General features: G+C 41.7%; 2 pseudogenes; both read left to right on the top strand.

Moving 5' to 3' along the window:
* Positions 1-13,655: 13,655 nt before the first annotated feature.
* On the top strand, positions 13,656-14,349 carry LOC147428113 (uncharacterized; annotated as a pseudogene).
* On the top strand, positions 14,349-15,774 carry LOC147428114 (uncharacterized; annotated as a pseudogene).
* The last annotated feature ends 230 nt before the right edge of the window (positions 15,775-16,004 follow it).

The following is a 16,004-nucleotide window of genomic DNA, read 5'->3' on the forward strand; positions in this document are numbered from 1 at the left end:
CACCGCATACATCCTCAATAGTAAAAAACAAGACGGCATACATGGGAGTGAACCATAAAATGACATTTTTTTAGTATTTGCTTGCTCATATAATTTCCTACAATGTGTGTACATATCCACTAGACTCAAGTTACCAAAATTCTCAACCCACTTGCCTCTCAAGTTTCTCCAAAATCTTCCACATGCATGTGCCTTTTCTTGGACTTGAAATTCTTGTTGCTTTACTTCCCATCTTCTTCTCTTCTTTTGAATCAATGCCTTGTATGTATGCAAATGACTTTGATAGCTGTCTTTGTCCATTGTTGCATCAAGCTTTATCAAGGACTTTCGAGCATCTTGACATTCTTTATCAAACCACCTTTTGCGTGATCTATCTTTGTTGATACCATGGAAATGCTTTATGGCAAAGCATTCTTCCGCACAAGAACAAATAGCTTTCTTGAAAGCTTCCCATTTAGTTTCCAATGGTGCATCACATTGAAGCTTTGCCATCCATAATTTTTGCTCAACCATTTCAATGTACATTGGTGCCTATTTGAAATCCATACATAGTGATAACTTCTCTTTCCTTTGGCTGAGATTATCATGCTTAGTTGCTTCTCCACATGAAAGGTCAATACATAAGGTGCGATGGTCGGACTCCGAGGTCCATTGACCAAACATAAAACTCTTTATGCAATACATGATGGCTTCAGAGAGTAGCATATAGTCAATCACACTTTCCCCATTATGTCTCCTACATGTAAATCCATTGGTTCCACTCCACAAAGATACACCATTGGCAATGAGCATACCCGTGCTATTACACATGTGTAAAAGTAACTTTCCATAGTGATCCGGCTCTTTCTCATCCATTGAAGTACGATCATACAAGTGAACTTCCTCCAACTCCCTTGAAATGTATGGCATATCAAATTGTTGAGTATCATGTTGCAATGTTTTTGTGCGAGCATTCATATCCCCAAATACAATAACATCACCTTCACCTTTGAAATAAGCAATGTCCTCTTCCAAATCAGAAAATGGTTGATCTCTATCCATGCAAGCATAAAAGGGAGAATCATGATGAGGAATGTAGCAACCGGCTACAAAAATGGGTGCTCTTTTTGGTGTCATAATTTTCAGCCATACATAACGTTTGTACTTGTCATCTTTCACAATTGATACAAAATCTTCCAATCCTTTCTTAACCATACATGCTAACCCTCCTTGTCCTCTTCGTTGCTTGAGATTCTTTGACCACATCAATGAATGTACATTGTAATCCTCCAAGCCGTTAATCCTTTGTGTATCATGCTCCCAAGTTTCAACAAGAAGTACAACATCGGCTTTGCTTGTTAGTTCATCAATGCCAACCCCCGCATTCCATGGGTATCCATTACAATTCCAAAAGCATATTTTCAATTGTAACTCGGTCTCATAGGTCACGCATCCCTATTTGCTTGAGAGACTTGCCTCCTCCTTGGGCACATTTTCTTCATGAGAGATCTCCTTGTTTTTATTATTCTTTTCCTCATATGCCTTGCGACGCTTATTTTGTTGCTTAATAGTGCGGTCTTCACATACAAAACATTTTGTATCCCTCAAATAGATCCAACTATTATCAAGGATAATCTTTCGCTTGGTCTCATCCGGCATGGTGCATACAATTGGCTATTCTCCCGAGTGAGGAGCTCCTTGCTTCCCCACTCTATGTGCTCCATAGACCATAACTCCGGACATGCCAAAGTGGGTTTTGAAGAAATCTTCAATAACAATGGCAAGAGAAGGAGGTGTCTCTAACTTCTCTTCGGGAATTCCACGAATAACAATGTTCTTGGAACGTCGCTCCCGTTCCTTCAACTCCTCCACATCCACATTCTCAACATTCTTTGTTTGAACCATAGCTTGCATGAGTGAGGAATTAGAAACCACATTGCTACCACATACATCAGCCCAAGACTTGTTTGTGCATACATTTTTCATGTCGCATACATCCCGGCTCATAGTGTCAAATTTCTCCTCTTTCAATACATGGTCATGCTCTACTTTGCTCATCCGCTTCTTCAAAGCATTCAAGTCCACAAGAGAGCGTTTACATTCCTTGACTTCCTCTTCAAGTTGCATCAAACGTGTTGTTTGCATCTCAAGTGTTCTCTTGAGATTCTCATTCTCAACCACAAGTACCCTTAGTGTGCCATTCTCCATTGCAAGTGCTCGTAAGTCTTCGCCTTGTTTGTTTACGGTCTCTTGCAATGATACCAAGTACGCCATGATCATGGTTTCCAATGTCGTTGGTTGGGTGGTTGTGTTGCTATCTACACACTTAGGAGATTTTGGATCATTTTCCACAATGGTTATGGACCTTGTTGAAGAAGAAGAACCCTTGCGAGTGTCGGAAGACATTGTATGTAAAATAGGAGATGAGAATCAATTTTGTTGAACCTGTTCACTTCGGAAATGCTGCTACAGAAATGCCTTACATAACTCTAAAAATTTATGTCTTTACATCAATGTGTAGAGGACTTTGTGCTCTTCGATTGAGGCTATAGATCACCCAAATCGGAGTTCGGATGAAGAAGTTATGATCAAAAGAGTGGACTGTTGTCTACTAGGTCAAAAAACGGCTGCGTTTTTTGGGAGAGAGAGAGAGAGAGAGAGAGAGAGAGAGAGAGAGAGAGAGAGAGAGATGGAGAGAGATGAGGATACGGATGGGGGGCACCTTTTTGCAGGTTGTAAATAGATGAGAATATGGATGGGGGACACCTTTTTGCAGGTTGTAGATAGATGAGAATATGGATGGGGGGCACCTTTTTATAGGTTGTAGATAACACACTGCATAAGCCTCATTTCTAAATAATGGCTACATGCTACCATCACTCAATCCTACATTTAATAAGACACAAGTAACTAAGAAGGTGCATTTGTGTGTGTGTGTGTGTGTCTCCCACCTCTCCCAAACCAAAGTGAAGATATGTTGACATGTGTAAAGAGGAGTCTCTTTGCCATTATAGGATAAATATAGATTAGATAGTAAATGTGTGCAAGAGAAGATCTACATTAAGCTATGGCTTTTACATTCAAGCTTTACATTCAATGGTAGTGTCATTTCGTGTAGTGATCTTGCTTGCAAGATTGTATGTCTCACTCTACCACATAAGTAGAGGATGATATTGTGTCAGAGGCTAGCAATGAAGCCATATGGGTTGCATGTCTAATAGGGGATTTCACATTTTTGCAAAGTTTTTAGTTGTGTGGTGTGACAGTTAGAATTCTATTTAGCCACTCGTATGGAATCTTTGTCCAAGAAAAGACAAAGCACATTGATGTGAGATATCACTTCATTTGTGACGTGTTTGAGGATAAGCTTGTCAAGCTTGTCAAGAATCACATGGACAAAAACCTTGTAGATCTTCAGGCATTGGGCAAAGCTCCATATTCTACACACCTTGTATATATGTCCATAGCTTGCTTAAAGGTGATTCACAAATTAAACCCATGCTCTAGAAGTTTCATGAAGTTCTTATTTCATATACATGAGTTATGATGCAACACGATTCAATAGAATCGTGGCTTGAGCCACATTTAATGACCCATGCATTTTATGTTATAAGACTAGTGCCACAAGAAAGCATTTTTACATAGTGATCTCATGAGGACAATGCACACAACAACCATAGGGTTTTACTGAAAAAGACAAAGAGAAATTGGCGTGTAAGCTTAAGAAAATCCTATATGGTTTGAAGCAGGGCATCGAGAGAAAGGTATCACAAGTTTGATGCAAGAAGTCTCAAGGATACAGGTGGTGTGAAATTGAACATTTCCTCCATACAAAGAAAGTTGTACGTTGTAGTCTGTTGATCTTGATCCTTTGCATCAATGATATACTTATAGACGAGAAGAACTCCTTTGAGGTGGAAGTTGCGTGAAAACTTTTACAGGAATTTTCAAATCATATTCTTGGCTTGCAGATTTATGGGAGATAGTAGTACAAAGGTTTTTTAATTGTCTCAAAAAGAGTATATGTGCAGAGTGCTCAAGCATTTCCATATGAAAGGGGGAAGCCAATTTCTACTCTATTGTCTCCATGTGCGAAACTTAGGATTTTCTCACATCTGATGAAAGGGTTGAGTTGGCCAGGGCCCCTTATGCATCTGATATTTGTTTTTTTGTGGAAACCGTGATCGAACCTCATAAAGTAGTGCATTTGCAATGGGAGTTGTTAGAAGATTCATGGTGAATCCTGGTAAGGGGCCATAGGAGGCATTGAAAGAGGAGTGTTGAGATATTTGAATGGTATAAAACAATTGTGCACTTGTGCTGGAGGCAAAGACACAAGTGTAGCTGGCTACACTGATGCATATTAGAAATGTGTACAAGAGAAGGTCTACGTTAAGCTATGGATTTTCATTCAATGGTAATGTGATCTTGCTAGCAAGTTTGTTTGTCTCACTCTACCATATAAGTAGAGTATGTTATTGCTTCAGAGGCTAGCAATGAAGCCATATGGGTTGCATGTCTAGTAGGGGATTTGGAATTATTGGAAAGGTTTTAGTTGTGTGGTGTGAGTTAGAATGCTATTTAGCCACTCAAATAGAATCCATCGTCCAAGCAAAGACAAAGCACATTGATGTGAGATACCACTTCATTCACGAGGTGTTTGAGGATATGCTTGTCGAGCTTGTCATAATCACATGGCTGACAACCTTGTAGAACTTTAGGAATTGGGCAAAGCTCTAGATTCCACATACCTTGTATATATGTCCATAGCTTGCTTAAAGGTAGATTTGCTTTAAGTGGGAGGTTGTTGGGTTAAAGGCTTGTGTGCTCTTCCTAGCATGTGTATAACTACCCTATAATGTTAACCTTCATAACTCATATTGTCTAAGGGAGCAACAAGCCATTCTTGAAGTGCTTAAGTCCATCCTATGCTCTCTCTCTCTCTCTCTCTCTCTCTCTCTCTCTCTCTCTCTCTCTCTCTCTCTCTCTCTCTCTCTCTCTCTCTCTCTCTCAAACACCATATCACCATCATTAAGACCCGATTTAGAAGGGGCGGCGGTAGGATTGTGGAAGGGGTGTCTTTTAGGTGCGGCATTCATGGATTGGACAAAAAATAGAACACGAGTTTCGAGCTTACCAAAATGTTGGGCAAGCCCTCCCCCCCCCCCCCCCCCCCGAAGAAGAGGATTTCCACCCTCCTTTTCAACACAAAATGCGGCAGTGCTGGTCGACCCACGTTAGGAAAGCCAATAATCATTCCCCCAAGCCATTTTCAATTTATTGCACCTCTCTTGAGTTTTTCCTAACTCGTTTCTGCTACCGTCTCCTGTAAACTGGAGGAGCGGAGGCACAAAATCCAGCGAGGACTGCTGACGCCCTCATCTGAACCCAGCCTAAGATCGACTCGAAGATCTTCATTGACTCGTCGGATGGCTGCCGAGCCGTGGCATTTTGGGAAATTAGAGGCACACTCAAGTGGGGCCGTAAAGTGTTTGAACAGGCTTGTGGGAAACCATCAAAACCTGGAGGGAGGGTGGGGGCCATGGGGGATGGATAAATCGCTGGCGAAATCAGAAAGAGACAGGAACTGGTGGAAATCAGGAGTGATTGAGAGATCTAGAGGGATTGGAATTTGGGCGGAGCAGAAAAGGTAGGCAGTTTCTACAATCAATATTGATCTAGCTCTATAGTCGACACACATACAATATGTTCTTTCTTTTTCACTAAAAGCACAGGAGAACAAAATGGAGACGAGCTAGGCCTAACCATGCCCTTCTCAACTAACTCATGCACTTGCCGCATTATCTCCTCTTGTTGAGCTTGAGAAACTCTATAAGGAGGTTTATTAGGCGGTGAAATTCTTGGAAGAAGTTCAATTGCATGGTCATCATTGCCTCGTTTAGGAGGTAGCTCCCAAGGGATGTCATCAATAAAGACATCTTGAAACCCCTTGAGAAAATTGGATAACTCTAATTCCTTGTGAGTGTGTTTATTTTCTTTTGTTAAAACATTAAGTTCAGTTTGAGAGTCTTTAACAAAAATCATGTAGACTGAAATAGAGCTCTTTATTGACTTATTGAAAGCTTGTGTATGTCTAATGGGTATGGTGTTACCCATTTGCTTGGCATTTATGTACATATGTTTTTCCCTTACATATATTTTTTCGTGAACCTAAAGTAGATTCTTCTTTCAGGGAATTTAACACTGGCAGCCATGCGATCAAACCATGGTGCTCCTAGAATTACATCCTCATGCTTGAGAGGAGAGATAAAGAAGTCCTCTTTGTCCACATAGCTTTGGACATGGAGCCTCAATTTCCCGATTAAGGGAGTGACTGAAGCTATTTGTCCCTTGAAAGCACCGTCTGTGGGTAGGACATCTCCCATCTCGTAAGCTTGTATGCCTAGCTTGGTGGCCAACTTTGTCGATATGAAATTGTGAGTAGAACCAGGGTCAAAGAGAATAAAAGCATCATGTTCTCTTACCTTTCCCCAAGCATGGCATAGAGGAGATCCTTTGCGGCGAGTTTCCTCCTCTTGGATTTTGATCAAGGTAGCTCTAGGAGGCTCATGGCGGGTGTTCTTTTGGGGACAAGCATGGTATGTATGCCCTTGCTCGCCGCACTTGAAACAACGGTTATCCTTGCGATAACGCTCAAGCTCTTCCGGAGAGAGTTTTTTTTTGCCTTTGTAGACTCCCTTCTCCTTAGCTGTGTTGGAGTTGCCCTTAGGAGACTTTTGGACATTGTCCTTCCCCTTAGGCTTATTGGAACCTTTGTTTTTCGTGGGCCTAAAATTTCTTTTAGCCCCCGTTTGGAAATTGATTCGAGAAGCCACCATAGTATGGTGTATAACCGCCGATATGGTGCGTGGCCTTCAGGATTTGACATACTCCGCCATTTCTTTAGTTAAGCTCACACAAAATTGTTGCTTTTTGCTCTCCAAAATCCAACTTTTTGAAGACAGTGGCTTTTAGTTGTAAGTCCCAAAACTTGTCTACATATTTGGTGATAGATTTGTAGGGAGAGAGCTTCAAGCTTCGCCATTCGGTGAGTACTTTGTCTTTGGCATTGGTGGCCAAAAACTTCTTCATAATGTAAGCTCTTAAAGCTTTCCATGTTCGTGGAGCTTCACTGTTAGCCCATAGGCTAGACCACCATTGCCTGGCAGACTTTTGGAAGTGCATAGCTACATGGCGCAGCTTAGAGGACTCCGTGAAGCCCTCATCTCCAAACGCCGCATCGAATTGGTGGATAAAGGCCAAGACTTTGTCTGTAGCATCAAATGTGCCATCGTAGGTAAGGAAAGAGATGCTCTTCCCTCCCTCTTTGAACTTCTTGAGCTTGGACGACCTCTTCCACGCGGCATAGGATTTCCTATGGCCTCTTCATTTTGATGGTTCAAAGGTTGCACCATCACTTTCTTCAGAAGATGAAGAATTTGAGGAAGATAGAGAAGAGGGTGACCTCTTTCTCGCCTTTTTCTTGCCTTGATCTTCTTTGTCTTCACCATCACTTTCATAAGAGGAAGAGGATGAAGAAGAGGGCGTCCTCTTTCTCGCCTTTTTCTTCTCTTGCTTTTTGTCATCCCTCTTTGAAGTATGGTGTGGAGAAGTATGCGACGGCCTTCTCCGTTTTGGAGGTGATGGAGAGCGTTTAGCCTACCATCTTCGTGGAGCCATCTCTGCCGAGGTGGCAGGAGACTCACTTCTTTCTTGTTCCTTCGGTGGAGGCTCTTGAATTCTCCTTTGGGAAGGAGATTCATCATCAAGAAGCAAATTTTTGAGCCCTTCGTATGGATCCTCTTCTTCTTCCTGAATCGGAGAGAGGCCTCTTTTGGAAGTATTGCAAGAAGGCTTCCTAGGTGCTCTCTTGTCATGGTGGGGAGCTTGGAGAATCCCATGAGCACAAAGCTGCCATTGCATTTCACTTTGGAGGGATGGATTTCCCATGGCTTCTTGAAGCCTAGAAACAATATAGTTAACAAGCATAGGGGCGTCATTAGTAGCCTGCTCATTAGCAAAATCAAAGTTATCAACATCAATTTCACTCTCTTTACTATTGTCATCCATTCTAAAAACTTTTAGGTGTAAACTTTTTAGGTGTACTTTGGCACTTCAAGCCCTAGTTGCTACTCCTCTTTACCCCTTTAGAAAAAGCACTCAAGCTACTGTACCCGTGGCTCGAATACCATTAATTGCAAGGAATAGAAGAGAGGGTTGTTCAACACCAAAACAACACCGGCTCCTGTCAAGCTTCTAATAGCTCAATAGTGGTTAAGCCATAGGCAAGCCCCGTAGGACTCCACTATTAAGACCATAGCTCTCGACGGTGCTGCCCCGTTAACTGCAGAAAGGCAGGCGCACTGCAAGGCTGAAAAATCCCTATTCTACTTACTCACATGCAATTAATAATACCAACCATTTATAGCTAGCTTGAGGACCTCCCTTCTTGAGCAAGAAAAGAGAAACCTTGTGCTCTGATACTAATGTAGCATTTAATAGTCTAGTAACTTGTGTGTAGCGGAAAATAGCATGAACATAGTGGGCATTTCATTAGAATAGATTCTTAATGAGAATAACAAGAGTGCTTGGGTGGAGAGAGCAGCAAAAAGTATAACACCTAGTTAGATAGCATGAAAAATACTTCAAAAGAGACAGAAATTAAGCAATGGACAACAGTTGAGGACCGGATTTTCATGGAGCCGGTCCCCCCTCCAAAAGGCTTTGTATTATGGTTTCTCCGATCAAGAGAGACATTTTACAATACAATTCTTTGTGTTCGTTCAATACTAGCTAGTGCAATGAAGATGGAAACTTCAAGCACTACAGAAAACACTCATCAAACACAACATCAATTCCCTGACGGTCTCAGACCCAAGACCTCACACACCTTCAAAGATGGTGAGAGCTAGCGGGGTATGAGAGTAGATTGAGAGGAAGAAGGAGTAGTCTTACGAGAAAGATGTACATATCCTCACATAATCACTCATATTAGCATAGCTTAGCTTAGTAATTAGCATGGTAGAGGAGATGAGCATGCATTGAAGCTTGGCTCTTGGTTGGATTTGCATCACAAAGCCAAGAGTTGTTGGTGTAGGCCTCCCTTCTCACAAGCTTGGAGTAGGTGATAAGCTTTCTATTAAAGCTTGAGAAGGAGAGAGAGAGAGAGAGTCTTCTTACTCCACACATAGACTTTGTATGTGTGTGCAATAATGCCTTTGAAAAATCAGCCCCCTCTCTCTCTCTTGGTCGAACCGTCTTGCTATTTGCTCATGCTCACACCCTATTGGACCTCCCTAGGCTTAGCCAATGAGATTTAAGCAGCATAAGTGATAGCCTTCTGACATGTGTCCCCCTTTCCCCTTTTGTGAGAGCTTTAGGTAATTAATAAATGCAACCAAACTCTCATTGGACCCCTTTGCCTCCTGGCCAATAGGAATCAGGCAAGCCATTGGACTATTGAATGCCCATTGGACCCCTTGGGAGACTGTCCAATAGTCTTCTAGAGAGCTTAATTCCTATTGGTTCTTTTATTAAGTGTTTTTAAATTAATTAGAATAGATTTTCTCTAGCCTAATTCTCATTAGTCCACCTCCATGGTCATCCAATAGAATTTGAGTACACCTTGTGGGCATCTAGCCTAGGGAGCTGATATGTGTCCCTCTTTCCCCTTGTGTACAAATGAAGCTTGTGAGTGTGTGTGTGTGTGTTTCTCTCTCATCCCCTACTTATTGGGATCGCCCCCTCCTATGTAGGGACTTGTGAAGACTTTTGTACACACACACACACACACACACACACACACACACACACACACACACACACACACAAAGCATCCAAATTTCCTGAGCTTTGACAACCTTTGAATTTTGGAACCTTAGCATTTTGGAAGTCTTAATGGACTGAACCTTAGGGTCTTTTAACACTAGGTTGGTAATGGGACACTTTTATGTCCTGGGACACTTTTATGTCCTATTAAGTGACCATTTTCCTTGAATTATGTCAAGAGTTTCAAAATGGATTTTGAGGTGCTATCTGTCTAGAAAGTTGTCTCGTGAGCTGAAAAAAACTCGACATTTTTTTAGAATATCAATTCCATCTTTAACGTTGTCCTTGCACAACATTTCACAACCTAAACTGTGTGGAAAAACGGGTCTTGTTTTTGGCTTTTTTCAACTTTTTGCAGCTATACCACTCCAAAATTCATGTTTGTGAGGTCTATAATGCTAGAGAACTATCTTTAGTAGTCCTCAACATGTCCTGATGCTCCTAGGGAGAAATAAATGTTAAAGTTGTAAGTTATGACCAAATTACAAAAATTGTCAAATCCTGTTTTTTAGCCAATTTTAGCTCTTCTATGATTTTTTTGGTGGCTTTCATTATATCCAAATGCAGTTTTGATTTTCTATGTCGCTTATTGTAACATAAAGCTAATATTCCTTGAGTTTTGGGGCACCTAATACCCTATTTTGCATAGTAGACAACGATGGTTGATTTTTTCAATTATAGAAGAAAACAAAACATTCTATTATATCAAGTATATCTTTTTCAATATTGTTAGTTTCTTGTGACAACTACATGCATTTTTTAGGTAGTAACCATATCTAGTCATAAGGATCAAATTTCGCTAGATATTGAATAGTTTCTATGGGATTCTACAACTCATAATGTTGAACCCAGTTTTTTCATGTTTGCTGTATTTAGCACTTCATCTTTGTCCCCAAGATTCCCCTTGGTAAGAGATGTATTATTCTTTTGACATGATCCATGGCTCCTTATGAGCCTAAAGGACAATAGGGAACTAAGAAAACATGCATATATTATTTGTATTGAGTGTGTCTATAGAAACTTGGATGATAGGTTTGCAAAATCGTACAACTTCAACTTTTTTGTGCCTATTTCTTTTGGCAAAACAAAAAATATTGAGTGAGAAGCAATCATATGTTCTGATCACCAACCCATTGAAGTTAGCTGGGAATTTATCTCAAGTCCTACAAAAATCCCTAATCTTATTTTTATGCAACAAAATGTAAGAAATGGCTCTTTTGACAAAAATGTACAGGTCCATCAACTTTGGAGGCTTGGTGTGACCAAAAGATGCGAAATTTTACAAGTTTCTTATTTTTTCCATGTGTAATAGGCCTTGAACTATAACCTCATGAAAGGATTTTACAAAATGAGTGGATCTACTATGGTTTTGGAGGTTTTTTTCAAAACCCTGAAAGGACACTTTTATGTCCTGTTAGGTTACCAACCTAGTGTTAAGCCCATTGTTTCACATTGCTCTTTTGCATATGGCCCCCCCTTTGGATCCCTATTTTCCCTTCTTTGGATCCCTCTTGTGGCCGGTCTGCCAGCTTAACCAATATTCTAGCTTTTTCTCCCCTGGCACTTCCCCATATTATTTGACCAGTTTATCATGAGAAAATCATTTAGGAGAATTAGATATTAGTTATTATGACAAGAGCCAACTTGGTCAATAGCATACCAATGATATCTACGATGAATTGACTAGATTTGATCTCCCTCGAGCTATCAACAACTTTAATAAAGAATTCCACGTGAGGACATACCAACAATACATTTATCAAGGGGTGTCTTTGGACATTCGACCAACCATCACTAACAACTGTGCACCCAGAATTTTTTCTGGTGTCATTTATAAGTCTCTTAACACTTTCTCGTGTTGTCATAACACTTATCAAGTAATTGCTTTTGGATGTGGTGATAAATTGGTGGGGTAAACCCAGGTCCATATTCTCCAATCTTCTTCCAGGAATCTTTGGTGACCATAGACAATGATGATCCAATAAAGTATATTGCTTTAGCTAAAGCAAGTTGTGCATCCTCTAAAGCAATGGCATGAAAGATCTCAACCAAATTAGTTTGTCTCATCCTAGATGTACCAACCTGAAACTCAGGTGATGCACCCATCGGCATTGACACATCTGGACCTTGTCTTTCATTCCCACAAGTAGTATGTGTCAGAGTCCCTCCATGGTTGGGGATTCCTCCATTTGATGCTACCGAATCCGAAGATTGGCAATTTCCTACATAGATGGTTGGTCTCTTCTTTTGTGATGAATATTCACTTAGCAAAGCTCTAAGATGCTTCACAACATCATCATCTCTTGCACCCTTACATTTTCCTCTTGGATTTTTTGTCCTTATGCCAAGAAAATGCTCCCTAATTCTTGGAGAACCCCCAAATTTTACCAAGCCACAAAAATTACATTTCCATTCGACGAGTCTCGAAAGATTGGAAGCAAACTGCCATTCTAGTCCTTGTGATTTTCCACCACTCTTTCTCTTACCACTTTGGGGTGCACCATTCATAGTTTGTGCTAGCATATCTTGTTGCAAGGAAACCCCACTAGTTCCTGATGGCCCATTGCTTCATTGGGTTGAAGTACTGTAAGTAGATGCAGCCATTGTGACACACCTAAATAGCAAGTATCCAAGTGTTGAGTTTAGCTTACAATAAACCTTAAACATGCATCAATGGAGCACAAGACCCAACTCTCGTCAATGCAACCAAACATTCCGTGAGATGCATTTGAGGCAATCCATCCCTGAATAGGGATGATGACCCAAACATGTCATAATCTATACCTCTTCTAGGGAAGCTCCTACCCAGTCCAAATGGTACTCAAGTAGATCACTCAAGAGGAGGCAAACTAGTACAGGCAAGTAGACGTTTGCTGAGATGCATTTGAGACAATCCATCCCTAATTAGGGATGATGATCCGAACACCTCACAACATATACCTCTTCCAGCGAACCTCCTACCCAGACCAAATGGCACTCGAGTAGACCACCCCAAGAGGAGGCAAGCTAGTCCACACAAATAGACATTCAGTGAGATGCATTCGAGGAAATCCATCCCTAATTAGGGATGATGACCCAAACACCTCACCAACTCCACCCCCCTCTAGGGAGTCTTCTACCCAGACTAAATGGCGCTCGAGTCGACCACCCAAGAGGAGGAAAACTAGTCCACACAAACAAACATTTGATGAGATTCATTAAATGCAATCCATCCCTAATTAGGAACACCTCACCACCTGTACCCTCTTCTAGGGAAGATCCTACTCAGATATAAAGGTACTCGAGTAGACCACCCAAGAGGAGGTGTTTCTAGTCGATGGAAACAAAACATGTACTATCAAAATTTAATAAAAGGTATATTTTTTTAACGCAAAAGAATCTAGAGGACTAAAAAAGACTCCATCCAAGTTCAGGTTGTGTTGGTCTGATGCTTGAGGCATTAAAGTAACTCAATTTAAGATTAATTTTGGTTTTTTGAAGTCATATGATCCTGCTAGGCAATTTTGCTCGAATTCCTTCACTGTTTGGTTGGCATACGAGAAACAATGCTCTGTATAAGGGTACTAAGTTCTTCACCAAATCATTCCCCTCCACTTGATCAAGGACAAAATGATTGAGGGAGCAGGAGATTAGATTGAGGGAGCAGGCTCTCTTGATTTTGAACAAAACGTGAATATGACACCCCCGCCATGATGGCGGGGCTGTATTACGTGGAATCAATTTCAATTTCATTGGTTTTTAGCTCTCTTTTTTCCAGTAATATCTTTTTTTTTTGGTTTAAAACCAATTGGTGCACAACTGGATGCAATCACCACGCAACCCTCTCTCTCTCTCTCTCTCTCTCTCTCTCTCTCCCCTCTTCCTTCCTTCCTTCCTGACTGCTTTTTGCTCTCCACCGTCACCTAACTTTTAGAAAAGCAGCGAGCAGAATATTCTCCACGGGGTGGCAGTGAGTGAAACCCTCATACCTTCGAGCAAGTCAGAAGTTCCGCTTCGATGGCAAAGCGTGGTGGCGAGGAGATGAAGATCTTGACGGTGGAAGGCTTTGGGCGCCGGTGGACGTTTTCATGTGGAATGCCTGTGGGGGAAGCCCTGGCTTACACTCTCCGTATGTTTCTATACAGGTGGAAAGCTTGGTGATGGAGATGATCACGGAGGGGGAGGAGCTCTCCGTCGTCCGTTCACGCGGGTCTACACTTATTGCAGGGCACAAATACAGAGTTAGTCCGTTCATGGTGCAAGCTCCATGCAAGGGACCATGGTGGTTTGGGGCTGGCGTCTCGGTGGACTCCATTCGCAACTACTACATTCCTCCGGCCATAGATGATCTTGTGAAGGATCTTAAGGAGGGAAAGTATTGCATTTTATGTGGTTCACGTCAAAGTGGGAAGAGCACCTCTGTCCTGGCTGCCATAGACAGGATATGGAATGAGTCACACTAGCTCTCAGTGTACTTAGTTTTTGGCCTGAAAGGTGCTAATGAAAGCTGGGATGAACAAAGGCTTTGGGCCTACTTGTGGGATAACTTGAACCGTGAACACCCCAACCTCTTCAGAGCCAGGGATCCAAGGGGAGAGTGCCGTGCAGAGCAGTGCAGTTCAGATCGCTCTTTCTGAAGGAAAACCTACTGACACTTGTTACAATCATCATTGATGAAGCAGATTCCCTGATTGAATTGCCTTCTGCATACATCGATCTGTTCTTCCATGTAATTAAAGGGATGAAGGGTAATCTTAAAAGATACAATTTTTATGGTTTTCTCCTAGTTGGAACAGAGCGTGTGCACGATCTCATTGAAGCTCAGTATCACAAGCGTGGCCGTGACCTTGATGCAGGGTCTACTCCAAGCAGGCTTTCTCCTTTCGCTCACCATCATGTGCTCACTTCAACAAAATTCAGCCTGGATGATATATTGTCTTTACTAAAACAGGCAGCTGCTGATCGACCAAGTGTCCACATGGAGGTGGACTCAATAGCGTCTTCAATCATGCAGTGGACATGGGGCCACAAGGGCTTAACTGGCACATGTTTGGCATTCCTTGTGCAAGAGGAATTGTGGACGCTGAAGGCATGGATTAATCGGGCTGAGTCTTATTGTTTGGGGTTTTACGTATTTGACATGGCCACATACAGCCGAATTATGCAATTTGTCAGATAGCATGCAGATAAAGATGAATTCTATTCTTTATTGGTGAACTTGCTAGAAGTAGAGGAACTTTGATGTGAAAGGAAGACAGGCATTCAGTTGCGTGACTTCATTGCCCAAGGGGTCTTCGATGTAACCGAAGAAGAAAATGGAGACCATACTTTGTCCATCTCTTCACCACTTCTACGCACTGCTATACTTCGTGGGAGTGCCATTGTGCAGGAGGAGGTGGATTTGCCTCCTGATCCTTGCCACTTGGATAGGAGGTGGGTTGTCCTACAGGCTGTCAAGTCCCTTGATGGCCATACTATGTTTAGGCCTGAGTGTCTGAATGTGGATGGTAAAGCATCAGAATATGCACATCAGTTTCTATTCATGTGCCGTGTTAAGGCAATCTTGCAACAAGCATACCCTTCTATAGGAGCTAGGATCTTTCCAGAAACCAAGCAACTAACTGTACATGGGAAGCGACGAAGCCAGCTGAGTCTTGACACCCTTGTTCGGGAAAGTGATAACTTTTCAAAGTTTGGATTTGAACTGGTAGCAAATGGAAGCAAGAAATTCATAACTGAGCAAATTGAACGCGCATAACCTACCATGAGCTGCACTCAGCTCAGGTGATAAACATCAATTTCTGCCTGGCTAGTGATGAGGAGATTGTGGTTGCTCCATGTCATCAGTCGATTATTTTTGTGTCTGCTTGTTTCATTGTCAACACGGACTTGGCAGCGATGACTTTTGTGGAGAGGGATGGGACAACACAGAAAATGGAAGTACCGCTTCAGAAAAGGACTGGAAAATTAAATTTTGGACAGCTGTAATGTATAGAGGGTTGGGTAAAGATTGATGATGGTCTGAAGCTGCTTAGGTTCATACTCTTGGTGAGACCATTTGGCATCGATCTACAAGGCTCTTAGTCTGTGTTTGCTGATAATACTCTTTTCTGTTTTTTGTAGATGGTTTGTTATGATATATTGAAGAGGGCACTACCAATTTTCAAGTGCCTTTCGTATCACAAGAAGATTTAGAAATTTTCTCATGTAGGAAAAGG

This window comes from Adiantum capillus-veneris, chromosome 23, assembly GCF_014529385.1.
Source record: "Adiantum capillus-veneris isolate H3 chromosome 23, ASM1452938v2, whole genome shotgun sequence".
Lineage (NCBI taxonomy): Eukaryota > Viridiplantae > Streptophyta > Polypodiopsida > Polypodiales > Pteridaceae > Adiantum > Adiantum capillus-veneris.